The sequence below is a fragment of the Ambystoma mexicanum genome, chromosome 2p, assembly GCF_040938575.1.
Source record: "Ambystoma mexicanum isolate Mex_15411 chromosome 2p, UKY_AmexF1_1, whole genome shotgun sequence".
NCBI lineage: Eukaryota > Metazoa > Chordata > Amphibia > Caudata > Ambystomatidae > Ambystoma > Ambystoma mexicanum.
Genome location: NC_090923.1, coordinates 675,595,738 through 675,623,707, shown reverse-complemented (window position 1 = coordinate 675,623,707; position 27,970 = coordinate 675,595,738). Strand labels below are relative to the sequence as shown.

Genomic DNA, 27,970 nt, shown 5'->3' with positions numbered 1-27,970 from the left:
AAAGGGAAGGGTTGGACCCCGGGGAAGAAGGGGTTCAAGCACACAGAGACAATAGGGAGTTAAACTCTACCAATCCTGCGTTTCAGGCCCAGTCTCCAGTCGAGTAGACTCCAGGGAAGGGTTCGAGGTCGTAAGAGGTCAGAACAGGCTGAGTGACGTCCCCGTGGATACCAGGTGAGCGTTACACCCTGTTGTGGTCCCGGCCCAGGCCCACAGATACACAGGGGCAGATGTAATTGTCTCTAAGGGCAAGACATGTGCAGTGAAAGGTCCTGGCGCCAGCACCCAGGGTCCTGGATCAGCATTGCCATCTGCTGTCCTCCCGGCCAGGGTCAGGAAGCTGCAGGGGCAGCTGCAGCAACCACCACACAGGCTCAGGGTCACCTAGCCAGGCCTGTTGTGGTCCCGGCCCAGGCTCACCGAGACACAGGGGCAGATGTCCTTGTCTCTAAAGGGCAACAGGCGTGCGGGGAAAAATCGTGGCACTAGCACCCAGGTACGGGTGCCTGCAAGGCAACTTACTGTCCCAGCATCAGTGGGGGATGCCACAGCCCAGTCCACCAGTGCTCCAGCCCCTACTGACCCAAGTGGTCTCAGCCACTCAGGGTCTGCACAACCTTGCAAGAAGGCGAAGCGTGCAGTAGGGGAACAGGGTCAAACCCAAAGCACGGCACAAGAGACTCACACGTCGAGGAAGAGAAGCTTCAGTGATGGGGAACTCCAGATCCTCGTGGACTACGTGCGGGAACATGAACGTGACATGCTCGTGCGGGCAGGGAGCACACATACACCTGCCCAGCGTATTGCACACTGGCAGCGCATCACGGATCGAATCAACGCCTTTCGCAATGAGAGGCACACAGCTGCCGTGGCAGTGAAGCATTGGCATGACCTTCGGCACTGAGCCAAAGATAAGATGGGTGCCGTCTATGCCTCTACTCTGGTGACTGGAGGTGGATCACCACGAGAGGACGCTGAACTCACTCCACATGAAGAGATCATTAGTGATATGATTGATATGGAGCATATCCAAGGCGTGGGCTACCTGCTAATTTATGAGGGAATGTCCGGTGAGTAGTGATGCGTGTGCGTCCAGGACATGTATATGTTGCTTGGATGAAGTGTATGATTGTCTGGCAGTTTTGCCTGCATTTACATGACTGCCATGGGTGAACCATTTCATGGTGGACTGACATGTGCTTGTTGTCCTGCAGACTGCATACGAACGATGTGCTGCACACTGTGACAATCCTCATCACCACACCTGCTCCCTCCTTCCATGTCACTCTCTGTCCAGCCTCTCTTGGCCCTCTTCCTGCTCCAACCTGTGATGGCGGATAGCCTGTGATTATCTTCCACTCCACACTCGCCTTCTCTCCTCATATCTCTGACGTCTCTGAGAGGTCACCCTGCCAGCTGCATCTCCTCCACCTTCCCCCAGCAGCTCACTGTCTCCAGAGGGCTGGTCATTCCTATGGTGGGGTACTGCAACGGCCTCTACCAAGATTTCTGTGCTTCTACTCTTTTCCCTCTGCAACTCATCCAGAACTGGACTGTGGGAATTGTCCTTTTGTCTTGGGGCCAGGTATAGTATCTCCCTAGGACTGTGATGATGGCACTGGCTACCAGTGGCTACGACTGTTTGTTTCCAAACCCTGTGCATTGTCCACAAGGCCTTGTGGGTCCTGGGGCCGCAATTCCTTCAAATCCATCTTCCAAATTCACTTCTTTCTCATGGTCTTTAATCATCCCATTCCTACTCCCTCAGGGTCATTAACTTCTCAAAGCAATTAGTTGGTGGTTTATGTCTATCTTCGGCTGGGGCCTCCCTCTGGTACAGCCTCCCTGCCTCAATGGAACTGGAGGTGAACCTCCTCCGGGTCTGGAGGCACTTCTGATGCTTCCTCATGTGTTGTGCTTTCTCTCCTCCTCTCGCCTGCTGGAGCCCTGGATGACTGAGAGAATGCACTAGTCACCTGCCCACACTCTGATCTCTGACACGGGCCTTTGAGCCACCAGTGGAACCCACGCACTGCCTCCCTGCCATCCCCCACACTCAGTGGCTGTTTCCTGTATCCCTAGAATCCACTACCAGCAATTGACACCTGATGTCTGCACTTACACTGCCACCAGTGTGCCGCATTTGCATTACTGATTATGTAGTTGTATTTTATTTGGATGCATTTCCCATGTACTGCACTGCCCACTCCCACTTCCAACCCCAGGTCCCCCCTTCACTGTGCCTATTCACTTGCGTGATGTCAATGTGACCTGGCCTCATGGGATGGGTGTGTCACTCTATTCCACCACTCTTGCATCGTTGCACCTTGTGACACTTGTGTGTTTTGAGTTTGTGAATTACATGTCATGTCACATCCATTGTACATGGCTCTGGGACAGTAGTCAGCAAGTTCCATATCATGCATTTTGACAGTTCAGGCATGGCTATGCTACGTGGCATCTGTATATTTGTATCAGTGATGTTGGTGACTGAACTATGCCAATCAGGTGGTCGTGTGTGAAGCAGGTGCTATGCAGCATGCACTACGTGCGGTATTGAGCCCTTTCACACACATCCATGGCTGCTTTCATGCTACCCTTCCCTTCCATTGACACTGCGTACGTGCAAGAGTTTGTGACATGGCAGGTTAATGTGTTGCATGACGACATTGTGATGCCTATGTGTGTGTGCTATGCTATTTACGTGGGTCTTGGTGTATTTTTCTGTCCATGTGCCGGTGATGAGGCACTGGACGCAGAGGAGGAGGTGGAGGAGAAACAGGATACTGATCCGTAAACAAGCACGGAAGATGTGGTGTGGCAGCGCATGATGAACCACTGGTGCTACAGTCCATCCCGGGCCTGACCCAGTATGAGTCCGCCTCTGATGAGACCGATGACTCTGGTGGTAAACCTGAATTTGATTCCTCTGTGCTGTTGCAGGTGAGTGCATTGAGTGTGGGTGCTGTTGTATCCCAAACGTCTGAAGGGGGGGAAGACCCGTCAAAGGGCAAGTCAGGGTTGGTACATCTGTCTGTGGTGGTTACGGCTGCAGGGTCACGCTTCATAGTATTAACTCCTGGTCCTGGGCCAGCTGATCAAGGGAGGGATGCGGTCCTGCAGCCACAGACAGCAGCATCACGTCAAGGGCCAGGTTTCCTTGGCTCAGGCAGGCGTGGGGTCTGCCAACGCGGTGGCCGTGTAGCAGCTGGCAATACTGTGTGGGAGCAGTCTATGTATACTGTTGCACAACAACAGGGTGCTTCATATGAGATGTTGGCTCAGGGCATGGATAGGGTGGCCAATTCCATGATGCCCCCAGAAAGACAGGTGGAGCACCAGCGGCAAGTATTGCGGTCCACAAGCCGCTCACACGGGCTGCACATGGAGGCCAGCAACAGGAGCTGGCAGGCTGATCTGAGGGCTCTGCAGGCATCTCTAGTTGCAGAGGGTCAGGCCCACAGGGACGCCCTGAGGTCAGAGTATAGGTCCCTTAGACCCTTAGACCTATACTGGCTGCACTCGAGGCAGCCTGCATTAGACGGTCTGAAGAGCAGATACAACAGTTGACTCATACCATCACGGAGGAACTCTGTGCATCCCATGAGGTGTTGCATGGGGACCTCCGAGCCATCATGTTGCAGATGCAATCATCTCAGTCCCATGTGGCCACTGCCATGGAGGCCCACGCCAGGTCTATGCGTGGTGAACCTCCCTTACCACTACCAGATTCTGATGCTACACCAGAGGGTGGAGACAGCAGCAACAGGTCTCCCAATCCATGGTAGCTATGCTGCCCATTAACCCATGGAGTTTTTTTTTCCTCTCAACATCCACACACATGTGGGTGTAGAGGTGCACTCTGCACCTCCTCCCTCCTGGGTGGGTCACCACCCCTCCCACCCCCCGGCCCACCATGGGCATTTTTGATTTTTCTTTTACTTGTTTTTTGTCTATTGTGCATTTAAGTGACAGTGTGTTGCTCTGTGTGGCATCCGAGGGCATCCACTGTAGGTTCCAGCTGGACCCATGCAGGGCTGTCTCGTGTTGGTTGTTGGTACACTCCTTGTTTGTGCCTTAGGGTCCAGACACATATGCCCTCCTCTTTCCCCTTTCCATGAGCTTGCAAGGAGTGCAGCATGTCAAAGTAACTTACACAGAGGCATTGGGTTTCCATTATATCTGTGGGCAGTCTGAAGTCCGACGTGTATACACACTTAGTGGGATTCATGATTGTTTGTCCAGTTTATTGTTGGCATCCTTTTTTGTTTGTATAACAAGGGGGGTGGTTACCGCCTTTCAAAGTTAAACCATTCTTAAAATGTAGAATGTTGTATTTCGAAGGAACTGTAGTGGTGTTTAAAAGTGATCACCCTATTCCAAACCTGCAAGAACTGAAACATGAACTCGCATTTATCTATAAGTAACAAAGCAGATTAAATCATTCTTTATGTGCCCTTATTAATCAGGGAACATGTGTTTATTTACATGTGATAAAAAAGAAAAACATATTCACATCTTAAGGCAAAGCAGACTTATTATGTTACATTTTGCCATGGTGTATAAAGCGACACAATGATAGACAATGTTAAACACTAGGATTGTCCATGTGAAAGAAAAACAGAGGTTCTATGTTAAGAACTATAGTCAGCATTTACATTTTGGTTGAAAAGATAGCTCTTGTGCATGAACCTGTCTGCAGAGAAGAGTTAGTTCCTAGTACATCAAGCATAACTTTTTTTCTCCAACAAGAGTCTACATATTGACATTGCTCCTGTAATTTACTAACAGAGCTACAATATTATCTAATACAATCAGAGTATGTACTCATTGACCCAATCATGAAAATACTCACAACAAATAAAATGTATTGTGTATTTGTGGGCACCGTTATGTACATGACATTAGGGTCAGGGGAAGGAAAAAACAACAAATAAGCAAAAGAGCAAAACAACCACACTTAACATAAAAGGTGGCATAATTTAGAAAATGCTCAGTCTGGCTTTATGCAGTTTAATTTAAGCCAGTCAAGTTTTAATGTTTTGTGTTGAGGTCTTTGCACATCAATGTAATGGTGGCCAATCCTTGGTCGATCCTTTTTTTTTTGGACATTGAGATCCATCCTTTGTTCATGTTCGATCTTCATGTATTAGCTTGCCTATCTCCATTATTGTTAGCCTTCCTGCTGTATGCACTTCCCTGCCCCCTTTAGTTAGCAGTGCCACAAGTAAATACAAGGGTGCCATGTTAAAGTTACGACACATTGAGGCACTTGTGCAATTATGATTGGTCACTGTCAGACAAATTCACTCTTGAGTCCTGTGTTTCTGGTATGGTGTACTGGCCAATTGATTTTCCTGTGTACATCATTATTTTGTTGTGTGAGAGTGAGTTATTTCTGTACCTGTTCTGTTGATCGTTGAGCGCTTTGTGACAGTAGTGTTAAGTGTTGGCCATTTCTCGGTCTCTTTTGACACTGCACGCTTTGGCATTGTGTGTCAACCAGGTGACATGAAGTGTGGGAAGGTTTAGGTGACATAGCATTTGGATGTGTACTTTGGCATGGTGTTAGTGGCATACTCCATGTGTTCCTTTTGTGCAGACCAGATTGAGTTAGTTTTAAGTTCTAAGGGATGCACATAATGTAGCACTTCCAAGGACAGATTCTCAGGCTGGTAAGGTTGGGACAGATGATTGTCCCTTTGTCATCATCGATTGCCACCTGGAATGTGCTAGGGCTGTGTGCACTCCACAGGGGTTGGATTTTAGGTGGAAAATGGTGCCACAAGCTGGGTACAGGAAGCCTCGCCAAGTGCCCTTTCCCCTCCCATGCGCAGCCACCGTGCATGTGATTGGGGATGTGGGGTCACCACCATGTCCACCGGGGTGCCACGCCATGTTGCAACGTTGTGCTGGACACATGCTGCCACAATGATCCTGTACACACTACTGGTGGTGCATATAGTAGCTCACCACCAGAGTGGTCAAGGGAGCGGAAGCGTGACTTCAGCACTCCAAATGTGCCTCCACTATGGCCCTAGTTGCTATATGGGCTGTGTTGTATCTTACCTGGGGTGGTGTGGTGAGGTTTCGTATTGGCGTCATCACGTAGGTCCTCAGAGGGTAGGCACTGTACCCTGTGGAGGTGACATGGTTTGTCAGTGTGTGGTTTTGTCTGTGTGAGACATGCATGAATTTGCAGGAACATTTGTACTCACCAGTGAGCCATGTGTTGCCATGCCTCCCAGCGCCCGGTGTAGGGGTGACATTCTGAATATGAAACTATTATGGGTGGACCCTGGATAGTTGGCATATACAGAGATAACGATTCCCTTGGCATCACATACAACCTGTGCGTTGATGGAATGCCAGTGCTTGCAATTGTGATAGATGTGATCTGTGGCCCTAGCTGGATGTAGGGCCACATTGGTGCAATCAATGGCACCAAGCACTTTAGGGAAGTGCACCACCACGTAAAAGTCCTGGACCATGGCCTGCCTTTCTGCGGGTGTTCTGGGCATGTATATGTGCCTGTGGACTGAGGGGCGTGCAGTCATGATTGCCAACACCTGGGGTAGGCAGCGTGACTGCCTGGGCTGTGAAATGCCCCCAACTATGGCAGTTGTCAGCTGAAATTACCCAGTGGCCAAGGAAATGCAGTACATTGAGTTTGGGAGCACAGGGTGGGTGATGTGAGGTCATCTTCCCACTCCGTGATCAGTTCTAATATGATATGAGGTGGAAACCTATACCTGCCATAGACTTGGTCATCAGGCATCCCAAAAAGGCTGGTCCTGGGTAAGAAAATGCAGGCCCTGGCTAGCTTCCTCCACCTGCGGTGTCCCATGATCAATGCTGCGATAAATGGTACATTCATCATAGCTGTTTACGTGCTATTGGTTTTTAGCGCGTCCTTTCATGCATTGTATTTCATGCGCGGTGACGCTTATGCCTGTTTTCGCGTGGTGGACTTGCGTGTCTTGTTCCGCGCCCTGGAGAGCCCCGTTTGATTCCACGAATATGTACGTCTTATCGCGCGTATGGACATTGTGGGGATTTTACTGCGGTATTTCCCACGTTACGCCCACATTTTCGCTTGTTGTTCCCCATTCCACGTGTTCCGCCCCTTTTTTAGGTGACTGCGCGGGACGGTATGCTCCTTCGCTGGAAGTCTCTCCCAAGGCGTTTCTGGTGTCGCAATGACGTGTTGGGTCCACGGGGATTCAGCTCAAGTCTCGGGTAAGACCTGCGCACTGGGTTCCATGAATTGACAAACAGGCGCTTGCACGCGTTTTGCATGCCAGAGCCCCTTTTACGGCACAATTTAATTCCATGAATCGGGCCCAGAATGTTCCTTATGCTAACAAAAACACTTGTTTGTTATTGCTCTTTTCTTATGAAGGTGTCTTATTGTTGTCATTTGGAAGAGCTGAACTGGCTTTGGGAGTTGAAAGATGGTTGAAAAATTGTCATTTAAAATTGTAAAATCCATTAGAATTCAGAATTTTCATTTGCTTTAATTTCCAGACATATTCTAGACATAAATGAAATAAGAACCAATGGTCCAGACCGTATATAGCCCAGAACTAGAGCATCAAGGGACTACCCATATGATCTTTACAATTTGGATTTCAGTAGATTATCAAACTTTAAAACAATGTCACTATTAAACAGGAATGTGATCCTTAAGGCTACTTGATGCATTGCGAATTGAAGTAAATGTTTATGACAAACTTTTTCCCTTTCAATCATTTACTCTTGTTTTTTTATCCTTTCCTCCAAGATTGTTCTTTATCAGGTTGTATATTATATTAACACTATACCTTTGATATATTCAAAATTGATTAAAATGTGTTATGCAACATAGTTTCAGAAACTAGAATTGCGTGTTATAGGACAATGTAATAGATGACACATTTGCAACAAGTATGTTGTGGCCAAAATAACGGTTGGAAAATATCATTGAAAAACTAGCAAACAGTAGCACCGGCATACATTTGTCTTGGCTAACCTTTAAATGAAATCTGTGATTTGCAAGTTATGCTATGCTACTCTGCTTTTATAACCACTATAGTAGTTTCAAAGTGCCTGATCCTTGTCTGTGCCGTACTGTGCTCCTGCCTACAGTAGTAAAACATGTAGTCTGCTTATGGAATAGGGAGAAAAACTGAGGAAAGCAAGGGGGAAGAGAAAACTTTCTCAAACCATGCTAGTATTTCTTTTAAAGGAAGGGCAATGACCTCACATTTGGATCAGAACACTACATTCAAAATGGCTCACAACTCTCAGACTTGTATGCAAATATGTACTCCCTTACCACTTAAAAAAACACTTAAGTAGCAAATCTCGACTACTTTGGTGCACAGGGCTGGACAGTTCCTGTCCTGCAAGCAATGGTTCATATCTGTGCTGTTGGGAGTGCACTTGGCTTGGGCAACCCTGGCGGCTATTAGCACCATGGCTTCCTCCAATACCGGGTCTGTGTCCGGTTGAATGGGGACTTACCGGGAAATTCCAACCTGTGCGGACCCGGTAAGTCCCCATTCAACCAACCATTCCCCATTCCCATTGAGCTCCGATAGGGCTCAATGGGAATGGGGAAGACGCCAATTACGGGGCCGCAAATAGCAGGCCCGTAATTAGCGCCCTGGTCCCTTAGCGGGACCCGTAAAGGACGTGTGGTCAGACCACAGTTCCCGCTAAGGGACCTCGGAATTGGGCGGTAAGGGATTACCGGCACCGGTCTCCTTACCACCCAACTCAGAATGACCCCCATTATCTCCTAAATGATCACACCACTGTCCAGGTGGACTTCTAAAAGCTTTGACAATTTGTGTTAAGACACTGGAAGACATGAGGTTTATGAAGGTGCCATCCTGTAATGTCCTCTGTCTTTGTTTGTTTATGCTGCTCACTCCTTGTCCCTTTTCGATGGTTCCCACTAACTTGCAAAGTGGATGTGTCACGGGCAAGCATTAGGCAGAGCACGAGTGATTGCGAAATAAAGAGGATCACTTAAAGGTTGCCCTGTGTCTAATTGTCTTCATTGAATGCTGTACCCCCGTACATTTTATGAGCTGACCCTCACCCTGTCAGCATCTAACATTGGCGACGAGGAGCGAGCGACGCCACATGTGTTTCTATCACGGCAGCCTGAGCGGCAACGCGTTGCATCAGCTGCCAGCAGGCTCACAAGGAGGCCCTTGTGCTACGTGACAGTCCCTCCCTCACCCATATCTCCACAAGTGCGGTGGGGCTCATAAGAGGCACGGCAGGGTGCCAGCGCACCTCCCTCTCGGATTACACGTTCTGTGGGGGGCATGATCATCGTTACAGGAGTTCTACGACATTGCACGTTGTCTGGGCCGGCAGTCCAGACAATCTGTGCTTATTTTGGTGGATGTGTGTCTCATCTCACCAGGCAGTCTTCATTTGCAAGACTGTGTGAAACACTAAACGGCTCAGCTATATTGCACAATACATCAACTCTGTGAACAGACCCTGTGCATGGCAGTGCCTTCATTTACCTCTGAAGGCCTTTTCAGAATTCATAATCATCATCATATTGTGAGTACACTACAAGATATAGGAATCATGTCTGAGAGTGAAGACACCAGCAAAGATGCCACCCCGTCTATATCCTTGCCTGGCCTACCGAGCAGGATAGAGGGTGAGCATGAATCCTTACAGCTACAGGCCGTCCCGTCATACGACATCTCAGATACCAGCAGCCAGGCATCACGCTAGAACAGATGGTTGAAAGGGTTAAATATTTACATTGATGCCACAGGGGTAACAGATGAACAGCGCTTGAGAGGAATACTCATGCACTTGCTTTGGCCGGTAGTACGAGACATTGTATTTGGGATGCCTGAGACTGCCACAGACACATTTACTGGCATCATTGACTCATTAAACATTTACTTTGCTCCATTGAGGAATGTTGATTATGGGAGACATATATATATCACGGTGTGCTGTTTTGCTTTTGCTTGGCCACATACATAAACATTAAAAAATGCAACACCGTTCTATCATCTCGGCCACCTCAATACTGCTTAGTCCGAGAGCAGGTAGGCAGAGAGATCACTTGTGCTAACGCGGTCTGGAGCGGAGCATCCTCCTTCTCAGCGAGACTGCATCACCCGGGGATCCAAATTCTAACCATCTTGCCAAGAGGAATACCTTTTCTCTTTATGGGGGAATCCCTGCCCCTCTTGGTTATGACTGCCCTCGGCCAAAGAGCAGACCACAAGCATAAGGAGCATAGAGTGGAAAATCCAGCTAGAAATGGAAAAACCCAGCTTCCCTTCCTTGCCTTTGTTCTCAGTACCCCTTATCACTGCACCTGCAGAGATCTCCGACTCCCTTTCTGGCTCATCCTTCAGCGGACAATACAACAACTATTCTCCAAATTAAAACAACACATTCCTTCTATGGCATCACATCTCAAATTATGCTTCAAAAACAAATAATCAGTAGCAGCTCTATTCTGTACAATAGCTTTTCTAAAATGTCTATTATCTAATAATAATTATGTTAAAGTCTGCAAAAGTGTTGTTAAGCCCTTTCACTACCAAGCAAGCTAATTTAATCATGGTTGTATAACCCCCTGCTGCTAGACCGCAAATCCCTATCAACGAAATGGCTAACGCCAGCACTTCAATTTCAGACAACAAATGCACATCAGAATTACAATTAGGTGATAGGGCAGTATAATGTACAGATCGCGTAGACCGCCGAATAGACGTGTTAGAGCACAGGGGCCACCTGAAATGTTAGCAGGAATATATGAATAGATATAGTCCCCACATGAGAATAACCAGCCCGTGTGAAGTTTCACATGGTTCAGGTGACTGGCAGTTAAAACAGTAAAATGACACAACATGTTATTAGATACATCAACACAAACACTTGTTGATTGCGCACATAAGTGCTGCTCAAAACCCGTTCTTCCCTCAGCCTGGTTCAAATCCAGTTGTTGACATTTACCAATATTGTTCGAATCACATGTCATTTGAAAACAAACATCAACAGTAGCGATATTGTAAGTGATGATGCGGGTCATGTTTTTCCATCTGCGGTCTGTGTCTGCTCAGAACTTACAATACTCATAAACAGAAAGAGAATTCCTGACATCAGACTCCTCGACCAGAAAATCCTCATGCAAGACCCCGAATAGATTTATTAAAATCGGGGTAGGCATTGGTATAGCCACAAGGCAGGTGGAAAGCAGATTTGCGGAATCATGCACATTCGCCAAACAGAAATGCGAAATGTTTAACACTCGTCGAGCCAGGTAAATCCATATATTCTCAGGCTGCCCGACAATGGCTGAGTAGCCGTGTTGCACAAAGGACATAGAAACTGCATATGGGGGCAAGAGCAAGGCATTGCGCTTCTGCCTTTGCGTTTTCTCAAACCACCGTGATATGCTGCAATGAACGCATCATCCGGTGCAAAGGTGGTAGCAGGCGTGCCAGTTTTCATCCATATCCCCGATTCCATCTGTAGAATGGAGATATTTGCCACCTCTCCCAGCATGTCCCAGGACCCTCCCGAATACACTCCATCCTGCTGCACACAACCAGCATACTCAGGATCTAAAAAATCAGAATTCAAAAACAAGATATCAGTGGAGTACATCATTTGCGCAAATAACATTTGTCAGCGGGAAAAGGCATCCATTTTCATTTTCCAGGTTCCATTACAAGAACCACTTGATCATCGCCGATGCTATCACATTCGCTGGTACGGGTGGACCATTAGGCTTATCCACCCACACCTTGGCACCCGGAACCCTTGTATCTGTTGACCCAAAACCTCTGTCCCCACGAGCTGTCACTACTGTTGGAGGCTCCCCTTTCTTTACCAGGGACAATTTCACTGGTACCAATATGAAGTGTGCCACCCGATCTCCCTTAAATTCGCTCCACTATTCATAAGAATGACCTTAATTTCTCCCTGGTAGTCCGCATCCACAATTCCTCCCAACACCCGAATACCTCTCAGGGCTAGTCCAGATCTAGGGGCAATTAATCCCATATGTTCAGACAGAATTTGCAACCCAATCCCTCTTTCAATCACAATGATGCCTCTGGGCTCCAGTCGAATTTCTTCCCTTGCATGCAGATCCACCCCAGCAGACTCAGGAGTGACATGATAAGGAGCCAACGCCGCAGGAGACATTTCCCAATACAAAAAGGGTTTCCATTGCTTTGTTAGGTCTGAATTGCAGGGCTGCTGTTAACATGCACATCAACAGTGTCTCACTGTTCACAATGGGTCTGTTATTAAGTATCTGAACCAACTCTAGCACACGTTCCTGTCACCCTTTCAAGGTACCCTAACCAGTTTTGCACAACAGTTCTTTCAACAATCCATTCATCTTCTCAATTAACCCTGAAGTCTCAGGGTAGTAAAGGACATGAAAGAGCCATTCAATTCCTTTGTCTTGACAATGGTCTAGAACCAACTTTCCATTAATAAGTGTGTAAGGGAACTCCATAATACACAGTCACCTGATCTAACAATGTAATCGTGTTCAATTGGGTAGCTCTCTTGTATGATAACACCATTAAGTAACCTGAATTTGTGTCCACAATGGTACACGCATACTAACATCTCCAGCTAATAGACAAGGGACCAATATAATCAATCTGCCAAATTTGTCCGGGCAATTTACCTCTTTTAAAAGTGCCATGAATTGTATGGGGAATAGATCTCTGCTTCTGATGCTGAGACACAGGACATTGTAAAATCACGGTCTCTGTCAGACCCTGGGTTTTAGTGTCATTAATCTCCCAGCCCTCTTTCCTTAGTCCTTCCCTGATGAAATCTAGGTGCACTCGCACACTATGCTCATCTTTGCCTTGGATCAATGTCATCAATATAATGCACAATTTGAACATCTGGTTTGCACAAAATGTTATCTAAGTGTTCTGCCACCAGCCGGTGACAGATTGGTGGGCTATGAATATATCCCATTGGTAGGTGTTGGAACGTGTACTGACTCCCATTCCAGGAAAATGCAGACTGCTCCTGACATTCATCAGCAATCGGTACAGTGAAGAAGGCATTAGCCGAATCTAACACTGCATACCAGGTTCCCTCAAATGTTTGTACATTTTCAAAGTTAATTCAACGATAATCTACAGTCATCCGGTAGCTTCCGTCCGGCTTAACGGGCCAGATCGGATTGTTCCAAGCCGTGATTATGGGGTACAACACACTGGCTTCTACATACCCTTTAAGGGTTTCTGAAATCTCCTTCATCCCCCTGGGAATTCAATATTGTTTCATGGATACTCTTTTCATGGCTATCGAAACCTGCACCGGGGCATTTTTAATTGTCCTACGATCACGGGAGTACAAGTGAAAGCACTCACCCAAACTGATAAAGTTTACCTCCCAGTCCAAGGGTTAACCCCTCTAGAATGTCAAATCCAATAATGTATTCGGGATTGGGGACAACTAACACCTGATAGGTGTCCCTTTTTAAACTTCCAGTGTTCGTATCTATTTTAGTCTGGACGGGAGGGGTCTCTTTCCCCTAAACCTGTGATTGTAAAATGTCGTCCCTTGAATCTTGAAGGATTTCCATGTATCAATGGGGCCTCCGCCCCGGTATCAATTAAGGCCCAGACCTCCTGTATGTTTCCTGATTGCCAAAATAATTTCACCTTTACATGAGGGCGTCTGTCTACCTTAATGTGGGCCGTTGTTACCAGAGTTTGACCACTATCTTATTCGTACTTGGAGTGCATGTTTTTAGACTCCATTTCCACCATCGCACTTGCCATTTTCATCAAGTCTGCATACGTTGGTGGGGTTTGTGGGGACATCCCTAGGGATTTATCGTCTACCTCCTCAGGAGGTATTGCAGAAGGACCCACCTCCTTCCTAGACTTGTGTACCTCCTGTTGTTTCACTTGTTTGTAACGCTTCTTCCCATCTAATCCTCGCTTTTTATACAATTGATACATTTCCTGCATCTCAATCCCATCAATGTCTTCCTGCCGCACTTCAACTTTTAGCAGTGCTAAAAACATATCCTTTCTGGATACTCGAGAATCTCGACTTTCAAATCTCTTCCCAGGGGTACGTCATTCAATTCTCCCCTCTCTTTACCTCTCAGGGTCGTTCCTCTTCTTTTTCCCCATTCTCCTAGGTCTGCCAATTGTCTAATAGCATCTACCACCTCATCAGTCATTTTGCCTGTCATTCCCACCAATAAGGTCATAATGAAATTCTTATACGCGGGTGGAGCATTCAAATAATGGTATTCTTATTAGAAACAGACAATGCTATAATTCCCATGTGTTGAGGAGTGTCTAAATGAATTGCCTCTTTCATGGCATATTCCCTCACTCGTCGTATAGCCTCTCTCAATGTGTACCACTTTCTTTCCTCGCTCGGCCAATCCGAGGCGCGCTGATACTTAAGATTACACCCTTGGGCCGCTAGATGTAACAAAGATATTTGAACCTCTCCCCCATCGTTTTCCTTAGGAGGACCTACCTGTAAAATTTCCAGCACCTGGGTTTCCTGCGTCAAGGGCAAAAACCTGGCAGAGTCCGCCGCATCTACACAGAGACCCGCCGCCCCTCCATCAAATAACCTGACCATCCAAGTTAACATCCTGCTCAACCGTCTCTGTGACAACCTGGGTATCACCAATCAGGCTCTGGCCTGGCTGACCTCTTTCCTTTCTGAACGACCCTCCCACGTCATACTTGGTTCCTTCCTTTCATTTATCTCCCTTTGTACCTGCAGTGTTCCTCTGGGGGTCTAACCTCTCACCCTGGTTTTTCAACCAATACCTGGCAACTCCCACCCACCTCATTGCCATTTTCTGCTCCAATTTTCAGTGCTAGGCTGATGACACTCAACTCATTTTCAGGCTTCCCTCAGCCACCTCATCTCCTTTTATCTTTGATTAACTATCTGCCATTCAGGATTGGTGTGCCGCCAACGATCTCTGCCTGAATGTCAGCAAGACGGAGATCCTCCTCATCGGCACACCTTCACCCTCCTTTGCTGTCACTCTCTGGCCGGCCTCCCTTGGCCCTCCTCCTACCCCCACCTGTGAGGCTAAGAACCTCGGGGTCATCTTTGACTCCACACTTTCCTTCTCTGCCCACACACATTTCTGATGTCTCTAAAAAGTCAAACTTCCTGCTGCACCACCTCAGAGGTATTCTACCTTTCCTCTCCTTTCCCGAGAAGCTCACTGTCTCTCGAGGCCTGGATCTCTCAAGGTTGGATTATTGCAACAGACTCTTTCTAAATCTACCTGCTTCTACTCTCCGCCCTTTGGAACTTATCCAGAACAGAACTGTGATACTTGTACTTGGCCGCAAGCCCTGGGATCGTATCTCTCCAGCTCTGACATCTCTCCACTGGCTGCAAGGATTAATTTCAAGACCCTTTGCATTGTCCACAAGGCTTTCCGTGGCCTGGGTCCAAAATACCTTCAGCTGTCCCTCCGTAAATACCTTCACTCGCGAGCTCTTCGCTCCTCCACCTCTAACTCCCTCAGGGTCAGTCATTTTTCAAAGAAAGAAGCTGGGGGGGTAGATCTCTGTCTTCAGCTTGGGCCTCCCTCTGGAACAACCTCCCTGCCACTCTGAAACTTGAGGAGAACCATCTCCAGTTCAGGAAGCACCTCAAGACCATCCTCTTTGCTTCTGCCTTTGGTCCTCTTCTCCCCTGCTGATCTGTTCTGTCTCGGCACTGTGCACCTGGTTACCCTCTGACTTTCGGGCCCAGGTACCTGCTCACCCTGCCACCCACCTGCACTGCTAGCTGGCAATCCCTTGCACTGGGGTCTGCATCTGTAACTCTACAGTCCCCCGCCTCTCTTTTTCTGCACTTATCAGACATGCCCTGTCTGTTGCCTTAAACCTAACATTTGCCACCTGCTGGCTGCACTACCACTGTTTGTTGCATTTATTATTTATTTCTCAGCAGCCAGCTCCTTTTCCAATTTCACAATGCTCGCCTGCAGTTCCACATTCTGTTGGTGCATCTTGCGAAAGGCATGCAACAGAATCCAGCCCCTCCTACCTAAAGCTGAACACTCTTTTCCTTTTTCCACCTGCACCTGTTGCAGGCAGCCCACCACTTCGGCCGGACTCGCCTCTCCTATACTAATGTCCCAAGTCTCGCTCAAACCTGCACCACATGCCCATGTCTGTGCGACTTTGTCATACGGACTCTTGGTCCACCCTGGAATAGTCACCTCAGGACAGTCTCCGCCTGCGGAGCTTCCTTTTTTCCTAAATAGGGAACTCATTTTACCAAATTTCATGTCCCCTATCATCAATACCTCACAACACACCTTTCTTTTCTCAAATTGTTGCCTTTCTGAGTCCAAAACTTGAAATCTCAAATTGGCAGGGCTCTTTGGTATCAATGTCAGCACAAAGATCCTGCTCACAGCGCCAAAATGTTTTGCTTTTGCTTGGGCACATGGAGGGACATCAAATGTACGCCCCCTAGACCCTAACAAAACAAGTTATTGGACTCAGATAGGCAAGAAATCACACTTAGACCAATAGTTATAAGAAAGGAAAATGGCTCGTTATAGGCCTTTTATTCACTCCTTTTACATACACACATAACATATAGTAATTTATACATACATATTTAAAAAATGCATCACCGTTATAATGGTTGTAGAAGACACCTTCAACACTACTTAGTCCCAGAGCAGGTAGGCAGGGAGATCTCTCATGCTAATTGGGGCTGGAGCGGAGCGTCCTCTCTCTCAGCGAGACTGCATCACCTGGGGGTCCAAATTCAAACTGTCTTGCCAAGAGGAATACCCCTTCTCTTTATGGCGGAATCCCTGCCCCTCCTTGGTTATGACTGCCCTCGGCCGAAGAGCAGACCACAAGAATAAGGAGCACAGAGTGGAAAGATCGAGCTGAAGTAGAAAAACCCAGCTTCCCTTCCTTGCCTTCGTTCCCAGTACCCCTTATCACTGCACCTGTAGAGCGCTCCGACTGCCTTTCTGGCTTGTTCTTCAGCGGACAATATAGCAACTATTCTCCAGAGTTAGTTTATTTGACATCATTATGTGACCTTGCCTCTGCTACAAAAATGCACGTTCACTTACTGAGCTCACGAAAACGTAGGCTTTCATTGCAGTGATGGAAGCGAATGTCCAAAATGTCTGCGCACCGGCACCATGTTGTTTTAGCTTGTTTCTCGCATAGGCACTACATGTGCGTGCAGTGTGTTAGGTGGAACACATTACTCCCACAGAGTTTTGAGCTGCTGGGCATTGAGAGGAGAATTGGACTTTGGAGTCTGCTTTTGCTGTTTAGCTTTTTAGAGGCGAGCCATCACTACAAAAATGTAGAACTGCAATCTTGGGTTGAGGCGAAGGCACGGGTGATGGCGAGTCCTCTCTTACTATTTCTAAGTGAGGAACGATGTATGATCTTCGTAGTGGGGGCGTGACCAAACCTTCCTCTGTTACTCTAATTACAGACGATGAGATGCTAGAAGCTATTGCACTCCCTCTCCCACAGTCACCAGTTGAGAGCGGGTTGCTGCTGCCCGACATTGTGACGCAGTTAGCCAGAGAAAAAAAAACAAACTTTGGAAGCCAAAAAACAAATGCCTGAACTTGATTATGACCTGTTTTTCACCTTCCAGTACGTCCGTATTGAACAATTCACCTACAAATAAAGCCAAGGCGATCTTCCCAGCCATTTGTCCACACAACTGTGCTCAGGCGCCGTTAGTGCAAGTGCAAGAAGCGGTCTCTGAATCACTGCACTTTCAGGAAACTGAGCCTCCTTTGCCGAATAGTCCACCATCAAATCTGTCTATGGTGGACACACCGTTGGACATGCTTGAATGTTCGGACTTCCAACAACACAGCGGGCAGTGCACTTCAGGTACTAACTTTTTCTCATCCTCTCCAGCACCATCACCCCCGCATTTGCCCCCCTCCCACCCGGCAATTATCCGCAGTTAATCGAAGAATGGAGAGTGGCAAAGGTGAGGACAAACACAACCTATTCACAGAAATAATCAGGTGCTGTGTATATTGGTATCCCTATATGAAGGCATCCAGAGAGAGACCAAAACAAACACAGCTCTTCTTGAATGTTTGCTATTTAAATTTGATCACATCAATATTCACAGTGCTGTATGCGAGTTTCTTTTTCCGCGTAAAGGTGGCCCAATGTCACCATCTACAATGATTATAACACAGGTCCCGGATGCAACTGTATGAACGAACAAGGAAGTCCAAGGGCCGCTTGGGACACATGTCCCTCAGGGCCTGAGCATGCCCACACAGACCCCTACGTCTGCAAGTAAACAGCTCCTCCTGGACAGGCAGGCACCGTCTCGGAGACCGTTGATTACAATAATTCTGGTCCAGGGGGCGCCTGGAAGGAGGCCAACTGAGCTACATGAGCCCAAAACGACTTCAGTAAGCGACTCTGTAACACCAGTGGTTACTGTGCAGGAGGTTTACTCTGAGGATTCGATAGAGGAAATCCTGAGTATGGCTCCAGTGAGGAAGCTGGATCTTCCCCGCAAATCTCGCCTGACTAAAAAATCTAGGTCAACACAGGTGCAAAAAACTAAAAACTCAAAAAAGCAAGGTGAACGTAGCTTCATCAATACATTATTCGCACAGTAAGCTGTTCAGGCCACCTTGTCTCAATTGGATTGTGTCAGGGGCACAATGGGGGTAGCAGGATCAGCCCCAGGTCGGTCCTCTGTGGACACTGTGTCCCCCCCCCAAAGGATTTACAGAGTGCGGGGGCAGTTGTTGTAACCCTTGAAGGTGGAGATCTTGCAGAAACCTTGTAGTTAACAACAGCTGTACCCAGGGTGTTTCCAATAATACGCGGCAATCCAATAACAGCATCAACTACGATCTCCGCTAAGCAGCCACCACAATGTTTCCAAGAAAGGGCTCCACCCTTTGCTACTACAGGACTACTGTACACTCAGGGGGGTCTGGATACAGTTGTGGAAAACCAACAGGGCCGCCGCCCTCATGGTGCAATAGGTTCACGTAATGGGCATGTGGGAAAACAGCAATATGTGCTGGAAGATTTCCTAACTGTATAGATTGAAAGCGTGATTCCCGAAAACCCGCTACTCTGTTCTGACGCAATCAAATATCCTGTCCCTTTTATAAGAAACACCTACGTTGGGCGGAATCAAGTCTGGCGATGTGGCCATAGTATTTTTTCCCAACCGATATAGACTTGACCGAGTGGTGATCTACTTAATCAAATAAATGGTCATGAACACCCAATTTAAGGAACAGAATAATTTGAGATGCCTGGGTTACAATCTGTTGCCGTTTAACATCAATTCCTGGCAGGTGGGGCGGGTCCATTAATGGTACAGGCGCAAGATCTTGTTGGAAAGCAACTGCTCCAATCTGGGCTCTGGGACTCAGTGGAGGACCACGTTTTGACTCTCAAAAGGCAAATTATGGCATCAGAAGAAAGCCGGGACTGGTCCTGGCTTTTAGCTTGCCCTTCACAATAGTCTAAAGGCCAACCTATTTGTGACCGGGGGGGGCAGGGTGGACACTTTAAACTGGAACGAGGGACTATTTCTCGGTGGCCTCATTCAATTCTAGGGGGCACACTCATCTATTTAACAGTATTTCTCTGTCCAGCACGTTTAGGAAGTTTACAGTTATCAATCTACAGAAATCATGTCTTGAGATGCAGCTGGCTTTTGACGACTAGAAGGTAGTCCACCAGGCAGCACGACAGGGTGGCAATGGTCGCCCACATGGGGGTCTCCTTACTTGGTGCAACGTTCCCCGCTGATAAAGGTATTGGCATGCCACAATGTTCAGTTTGGGATACTGGTCACTCATGTTCGATTTGTCACGCACGCGGTTGTGAATGTTCTGGTGATTAACATCTATTGGCACAGGAGTATGGGGGCTTTAGTGCAAGTAGCTAAAGCGGCCAACCTTTGTGTTGGAGAATGACTTAATATTACTCCGTCCAAGCACGTGATGGTGGCAGGTGATCTAAATTTAGACTATCTCCGCTATGGTCTGGTATGAAGTATGTTCAAGCAACGAGGAACTCAAGATCAAGAACGGTAGAGTGTGGGTGGATTGTCTTACAGGTATGGGGCTGTTTCTCCTTAATGGGTCGGTTCCAGGAGACATCCCACCCACGGTCAACTGGTCAAATGGATGGAGTTCCTCCACTATTGATTACATCTTGGTTGGGCCTTGGTTCTTGGCGAATTGCTCCTGTTTTGTAGTGCATAGATCTGAGCTCAGTGATCACTTTTTCCTGGCAGCACACTTTGATCCTTTTGTAATTGCTTGAGGTCAGTCAGCAATACGTGGGGGGTGGCGGGCCGTTTCATGTAATACCCAGGGTAATCGCCTGCAATGGACACCGCACATGTTAAAGTCAATCAAACTATTGTAGAAGCGACAGCATCTATGTCCATGCTGGATACGCGGTCAGATTTTTTGGTTGCTAATTTTATCTGCTTTGTGGCTAGTGTTATTGCCCCCAGTGTGCCCAGGGCCACCAGTAGGGAACCCTGCACTTCTGCTCACTTCCACACATATAACACTGAGGTGGTTACGTGTGCTCAGGCAAATCAGAAATTACTCCCACATAACTGACCAGTCTAAAAAGTCAAACATGAAGAAAAGTGCAACAGGGTTATAAAAACTGGCTCCGTTCATCTACAGCCCATCGCCTTCAATGGGACACTAAAAGAATGCTTGCTGCACTTGTTCATAGGAATTCTAAGTGCTTCTGAACATTGATTAATGCTACGGGAAATATCCCTGTGAGCAGGCTTGTTAATGCAGTAGTGGAAGATGACTGGGTCTGTCATTTTGACATACTATATGCACTCCCGCCAAACCCCACTTCTCTTATGCCGGTGAAGGAACCCTCTCAGGGGGTCCAGTTTGATATGGCCCCACTCACAATTTAAACTCATTGACTTAATTGGAAACATTATCAATTTGTGGGCAACAGGCCCTAATGTGCTCTTAAACCGTGTCTTTAAATCTGATCCGCCCCTTTGGGCAGAAATTCTTTACATTCTATTCTCGGATATAATCAAACGCGAGAACTTGCCATCTACCTGGGACAGGGCCCTCGTTATTCCCATCTATAAGAGGGGGGAGAGACCACACCCAGGTAATTTTCGCCCGATTGATATTCTGAACGTCGATTCAAAACTCTTTTCCTACCTCCTCTTAGAACATCAGGAATCCTAGGCTTTCAGCCAGAATGTAATATCTAAATGGCAAAGGGGCTTCAGGAAGGGGATGGGTACTCAATTGAATGGTATGTTGCTCAAGTGTATTCAGTGTCAGGTATAATCAAGGGGGAGCAACCCTATCTTTCGTGCCTCGATTATCTTAGCAGCAGCATTTTATGCTGTGGATCGGGCATTGCTGTGGCGCAAGCTGCAGCAATGGGGAATTCCTCCTGGTCTTCTGAGATTGATGGCCGCTATGCATAGCCACTCCACCATACAGGTTAGCCTAAACAAGCAAGGCACGCTGTCATGCCCCCAATAAAAACTCAGCCGGGGTGGGTCCTAGCCTGGCCTTTACAATCTGTATTTGGCGGATCTGGAGCAATCTTTACAGCCGGTGGCCTTGGCAACCCACAAAAATATCTACTCTGAGGCCCCTATGGACTGGTTACTACTTGGTCTTTGATAACACCCTGATTGGCCTCCAACGTGTTTTGAATGGTTTCTCTGTCTTTGTGAATGCAAATTCATTGTCTATTAATCCAGCAAAGACAAAGGTAATGAAACTCTGGAGCATGTGGAAACAGGTGTCATTCAAGTGATACATTCAAACTGAGCGGTGAAGAGGATCAACTCTTTTCTATATCTGGGCTTCATGATCAACTCCAAGCCTTCTCACGCTTCCATTCGTTCATGGCTGCATGCCAAGGCCGTTAAACTTGCGAACCAACTACACTGGGTGCACTCTAAATTTGGCAAATGTTCCCTATTGCCTGGTCGGCACTTCTTTTGAGGGAAAGAGCATCCAAAAACTACTGTATGGGATTGAGCTATATGATCCTGCCCCGATAGATGGTTTGCCACGTTTGGAAGCCTTGATATGGAGAAGAGTTCTTCAACTTCCTCGCTCTTCGTCGCATGTAGTTATCCGCTACGAATTGGGTACTACTTCAATGAATGCCAGAACACTCTGGCAATATTTATCATTTTACAGGAAAATGCTTATTCCATCAGCAAACTCCTTGATGCCAGATTTTGGAGAAGCATGTGAGCAGGGGGTGGGGGAAAGAGTTCAGGCCCTCTCGGAGAATAGGGGGCTTGCCCTTTTGATATTGGCAGGGACAGGGTGCACTGAATGTGAGCTTAAGGGTAACCCAGATAAGGTTAAGAAGGCTTTCTTTGTAGCAGACTGGGTGAATACGGTGAGGGAACTTCACTCTCCTGACGCCACTTAACGGAAGATCACAAAAAGCAAGGCACGTTGGCTGCATATTTATCCATTTACTCTAGTATGGCTGTTCGATCAACCTTTTTGAGATCTGCTTAAACTTGCCGAGGACTAATGAAACAAGGATGCAGTGTTAGAGGGACAACTAAACACTTGCTGCTAGAGTGTGAAGCCTTGAAATAGTTGAGGGAAAGAGTGTTTTATAAGTTCAAAAACAATGATCTTTCATTATTGGACCACATGTGGAACTACTGTATGTCGGTATTTACCTCATCTATTGTAATTGCAGTTGCTTCTTTGACTTAATAATGAAGGAACTTTAAACTCTGTTTGTGCGCATTTAGAAAGTTTTATCTTTTTGGTGGTCTGTATTTGTTTTTCTTTTCCTTCTTTCTTTTGTATTGTTTAATTCCTTTTTTGAGTAAAATTAATTATATATGTGATTATTGTAATGTAGTTAAAGGTTGAAAAAATAAAAATGCATATATTTCACACCACCACCCTGGAGAAAGGTGAGACTTTGGACACATTTGTCATGAGATTTAGGAAGAAATTTCAGTATTGTGATTTTAAACATTATTTGATGGAGGGGGCATTACAGTCACACGTAATTGCTGGCTGTGAGTCTACTGACTTCAGGAAGAGGTTATTGCAAAAGCCCAGATCCTTAGAAGAAATTATAATGCTTGCAAGAGCTGACATGGCGATTTCCATGCAGGTGGAGTCCCAGGGCAACATAAAAATCACGCAAACAGCAGCAGCGGCAACTGAATGTCAAGTACTCTCAACAGACAAGTCCATCAATAAAGAACAACACAAATGCTACCGCTGTGGATACCATTTCCCTCAGGTTGGCCCCTGCCCAGCCATTGGCCACTCATGCTACGGATGCAAAGGCAAGAACCACTTTCAGTCCATCTGCAAAAATATTAAATATATTCAACAGACGGTTCTGGCAGGGACGCTGATGGCTCCCGTGCAAGGAGACGGCGGTCCCCCACTTCCAGGTGGAAGGGCTCCCCAGGAGGATGCTGTGTGTCGGCGCACAGGTCCAGGCGATACACCAAAAAGAGGGATGAATATCGCAGAGCGTCCACTCCAGAAGAACTGAGAAGAAAGTCGACCCGCCAAAAGATAAGACACATAGCAGCCTCTCACAGACGTCAAGACAACTCTGATACCTCTTCGAGCAATGATCGCAAAAGAGTGTACGTCCATGCTATAGGAAACAAGACGGCAATAGAATACAGTCCATCATTATTGCTTCAATTGAATGGAGATTCCCAAGAATTCCTAATTGACACAGGCACCACAGTCAATGTGATAAGTGAAGACACGTACCTAGGGCACAAAAATAGCGAGGAGCTGAAGTCTCCTGACATTAACATATATCCCTATGGATCCAACACATCACTAGAACGTAAAGGGATGTTTCAAACCAAGTGCTCATACTAAGACAAGTCTGCAAAGTTGGTCATCTATGCTGTAAAAGGTGAGGTGCCAGGAGGAAGTATCCTTAGTTTAAAATCAACCACGCAAATGACACTGATACACATAATGGATATGATCATGTTGGCGTACACAACTGACCCCAAAGACATGGTTGTCAAAAGGTTTCCATCATTGTTCATGGGGCTGGGAAAACTGAAGAAAAAGCAGATTAAATTACACATCAATCCTGACATCAAACCGATTGCACAGCACTATCGAGGAATTCCCTAAAATATCCCAATATAAGTGGAAGACTAGATACAAGCACTGGTAAATCAAGACATCATTGAACATGCAACTGGACCCACTCCATGGGTTTCTCCCATCGTCCCTCTGCCTAAAAAAGAAAACTGCGGCAACATTCAAATCTGTGTATACATGCGAGCACCCAATCTAGCCATTGAAAGAGAAAGATATCTGTCCCCAAGAATGACAGATAAGATGCATCTGCTACATGTGTCAAAGGTGTTCTCAAAATTGGACTTGAATAAAGGATATAATCAGTTAGAATTACACCCTGAATCTCGCTACATCACCACTCTCACAACACATCTGGGATTATTTGGGTACAAGAGACTCCTTTGGAGTCTCGACAGCCACTGACATTTTCCAGAATGAAATCCATCAAATCATTAGGCACATCCCTCAATGTCTCAACTATAGTGATGATATTTTAGTTTTTGTAGCCACCCAGGAAGCACACAATGACACGCTGCTATGAGTGTGCATGGCACCGGAGGGCGCTAATTTGACTCTAAACACAGATCGAGCTTAAAATTCTTTAGGCACATATTGTCAAGTGAAGGTCTACAGCTTGCTCCTTCCAAGGTGCAAGCTCTAATTGACATCTGACATCAACGTTGCGGTCATTTCTGGGCATGACCAGTTACTGCACCAGTTATAGTCAGGATTTTGCGTCAGTGAGCATGCCACTACGTCTTCTTACTGGGAAAGGACAATAATGTACATGGTCAGCAGAGTGCTAGAAGGCTTTTAAAGAAATCAAGTTCCGCATTTCAGCAGCTTCCCGCTTGGGGGCTATATTAGCCCAATTCAAACCAGGTTCCTCCTCAGTCTGCCGCATTGTTGGATATGCCAGTTGGAGCTTATCATCGACAGAATGTGCGTATTCGCAACCTGAGAAAGAAAGCCTAGCTGTAATCTCCCCATGCAAACATTATACGGAAATACACTTACTGTTGTTACCAAGCACAAGTCCTTACGACCATATATGGCAAACCAAATGCTAAAATGCCACCACAGATTGCACGCTGGGGACTTCGGTTACATGAACCGACCCGGGAAAGACAACAACCTGGCAGACTTTCTATCCAGGCTTCAACTGCCTGCAAAAGAAGAAGCACAGTCATCCAAAGTGGACCAATACATCAATTACATTGTGGACCACGCACTTCCAAAATCCCTGACAATTCCAGAAATTACAAAGGCGCTATGGCAGGACAAGGTATTGACAGAGGTCACGGATAAAGTGCTGTAGGGGAGATGGTGTGAATCACGCTGTGGTGAGAGTACACTGTCCGAGAGCAAGCAGAAACTGGTGAGGACATTTTATCTACTAAAAATGTCTTGTCAGTCTCCCTGCAAGGGTTGTTGCTAAAGGAAAACAGAATTTTCATTCCCGAGTCCCTGCGGGATCAAGTGATTGGTCTGGGGCACATGGGACATAGAGAAATCGTCTCCACCAAGCGACGACAGCTCAGAATCAAAGTGTGGTTAGCACAAATAGACAGCAAAATACAGAATACGCCGGAAACCTGTAGCATCTGCAAGTCTGTGGCTCCACAGACCTTCCTGGAACCACTGAAGATGATGCCACTGCCATTGAAGGTGTGGGATGAAGTGGCCATTGACATGTTCACAACACTGACGAACGGCAAATATGTGCTGGTGGTCACGGATGAGATGTCCCGTTTTCCGGCAGTACTTCTAGTCACCTCAACGGCTGCTCATGCATTAATACCAGCTCTTGACAAAACATTTGCTGGCTATGGCATTCTGTCAACAGTCAAATCTGACAATGGTCCACCGTTCAGTGGTCATGAGTTTGCCATGTTTGCACAGCATTTGGGATTTCAATTTAGAAATATCACCCTGCTGTGGCCCCAGGCCAATGCCACTGTTGAATGCTTCATAGCCAACATAAAGCGTACCCTGCAAGTGTGCTCCATCACACGAGGTTCGTTCATGCAAGGTATGTGTACACTGCTACGTGAATACCGAAACACTCCACACAGTTCACTAAGAGTTTGTCCTTCAGAGCTCATGTTTGGCAAAGTGGTTCGAATACGGCTGCCACAGATACCGGACTCAGTACTGGGCATGGACCTGCACCTGAAGGCTCAAATGAAGGATGATGTGAGCAAGAGGAAAATGAAGAGATATGTAGATGGGAGGAGAAACGCAAAGGAGTCGGACATATATGTGGGTGATGCTGTACTGGTACGTCAACCTCAAATAAATAAAAAGTGGCTGCATTTCATCCCAATTCACTGATTATGACAGCAGTACATTGGTCCATGGTGTCAGCAGAGTCCAGGCCGTTCCATCAACAGTAACTTATTTTTCTTCAAAAGGATCACATACAGTACTCTGGTTCTTGAAAGACCAGTTGATACAGTAAGTTCGAATTAAAGTTGTTCTGACTACATGGATGGTGACGTAGATACTGATTTTTTTGTGTATGTTTATAATAACCAGAGGACACTAATAATGATTAGACAATGTATGTGTTTGATTACTTTCTTGATAAAAAAATTGAATAAGTCTGTCCCTAAACAGTGGAATCAATAGGTTTACACAATTGAACCTGTGTTGTTAGGGATTATTTTTGCTTTACCTATATTGGAATGATGACGTGATACTGATGACAGTTGCAGTGGTGGAGATGGCGAAGGGACCTGTGCCTCGGAGTCTGTCAAAGAGAGTTATTAGAAGACCAGCAAGATGGGTTGAGGAAATTGAGTAGTGTGACATGTAATACTTTTTTTGGGGGTGGGTTGTACTGCCCTCTTTTTTTGTTTGTGCTGCTCACCCAGTCCCCGTTTGATGGGTCCCAGCGACTCGCAACGTGTGATGTGCGAGGGCGCGGATTTGGGAGAGCACGAGTGATCGCACAATTAAGAGGATCACGTAAAGGTTGCCCGTGTTTAATTGTCTTCATTGAATGGTTAGTATGCCCGTACATTTTGAGATGACCCCTCACCCTGTCAGCATCTAACTCATCCCAACATCCCGATTTCCATAGGCATATTTGTTTTCCCTTCCCACAAACATTCCTACTAAAGGATCGCTTTCGCCTACTTTGAAACAAGGGCAGGGTCTGGGCAGTTCCTGTCAGCAATGGTTTATTATTTGCGCTGCTGGGGAAGAGCATTCGGCTTGGACTACAAATGAGTACTCTTGAATAAGGTATTGTCGCTGTGTTCGTGCGAAAATGTACAAAGTGTATGAAATTAATTGTAATATGAAAAGTTTCAGAGCGGTGTGACCCAATCAGATGGCTGGGGGGCATATGATGGGGGAGTCTTTGTCGACAGGCAGATGACCCCTGTAGAGCCACAACTTTGGGTATCTATGCAGGCCCCTCTCGCCCAACATCGTTTTGAACACCCCTCACTTAGTATTTAGTCCCATGATATTTAGTCGGGACCTCGGTTACTGTCGCCATGGGTATCACTTATATCGAACTGGTGGTTCTGCTATGCTCTGCTTTGACACAATATAGTCGGTGACTTCAGCCTATCTACATACAGTTTCTTTACAAACACAGTAGCATCATACATTCAGTCAATAACCTGAGAAGAGAACAGTAAACGTTCTGTTTGTCTATCCCCCCTTCTTAGAACCAATCCTACAGTTATTTAACTCTGAACTCCACCTCCTTGGTCGCCAATCAATTTTGACAGAGGTTCGCCCACCTCTGTGCAGCGGATATGCGCGCATTGGTGCCGGCAGATAGTGATGCAACGACGCTGCGTTCTTTCTGCA

At 46.6% G+C, this 27,970-nt stretch overlaps 1 long non-coding RNA gene across 1 annotated transcript; it reads right to left on the bottom strand.

Annotated features, from left to right (window-relative positions):
• Positions 1-4,441: 4,441 nt before the first annotated feature.
• Positions 4,442-27,961, bottom strand: LOC138566688 (uncharacterized). Its single transcript, XR_011301992.1, has 2 exons — positions 27,861-27,961; positions 4,442-11,603 (listed from the first exon to the last, which is right to left on the bottom strand). It is a non-coding gene; the product is annotated as an uncharacterized lncRNA (long non-coding RNA).
• Positions 27,962-27,970: the final 9 nt, after the last annotated feature.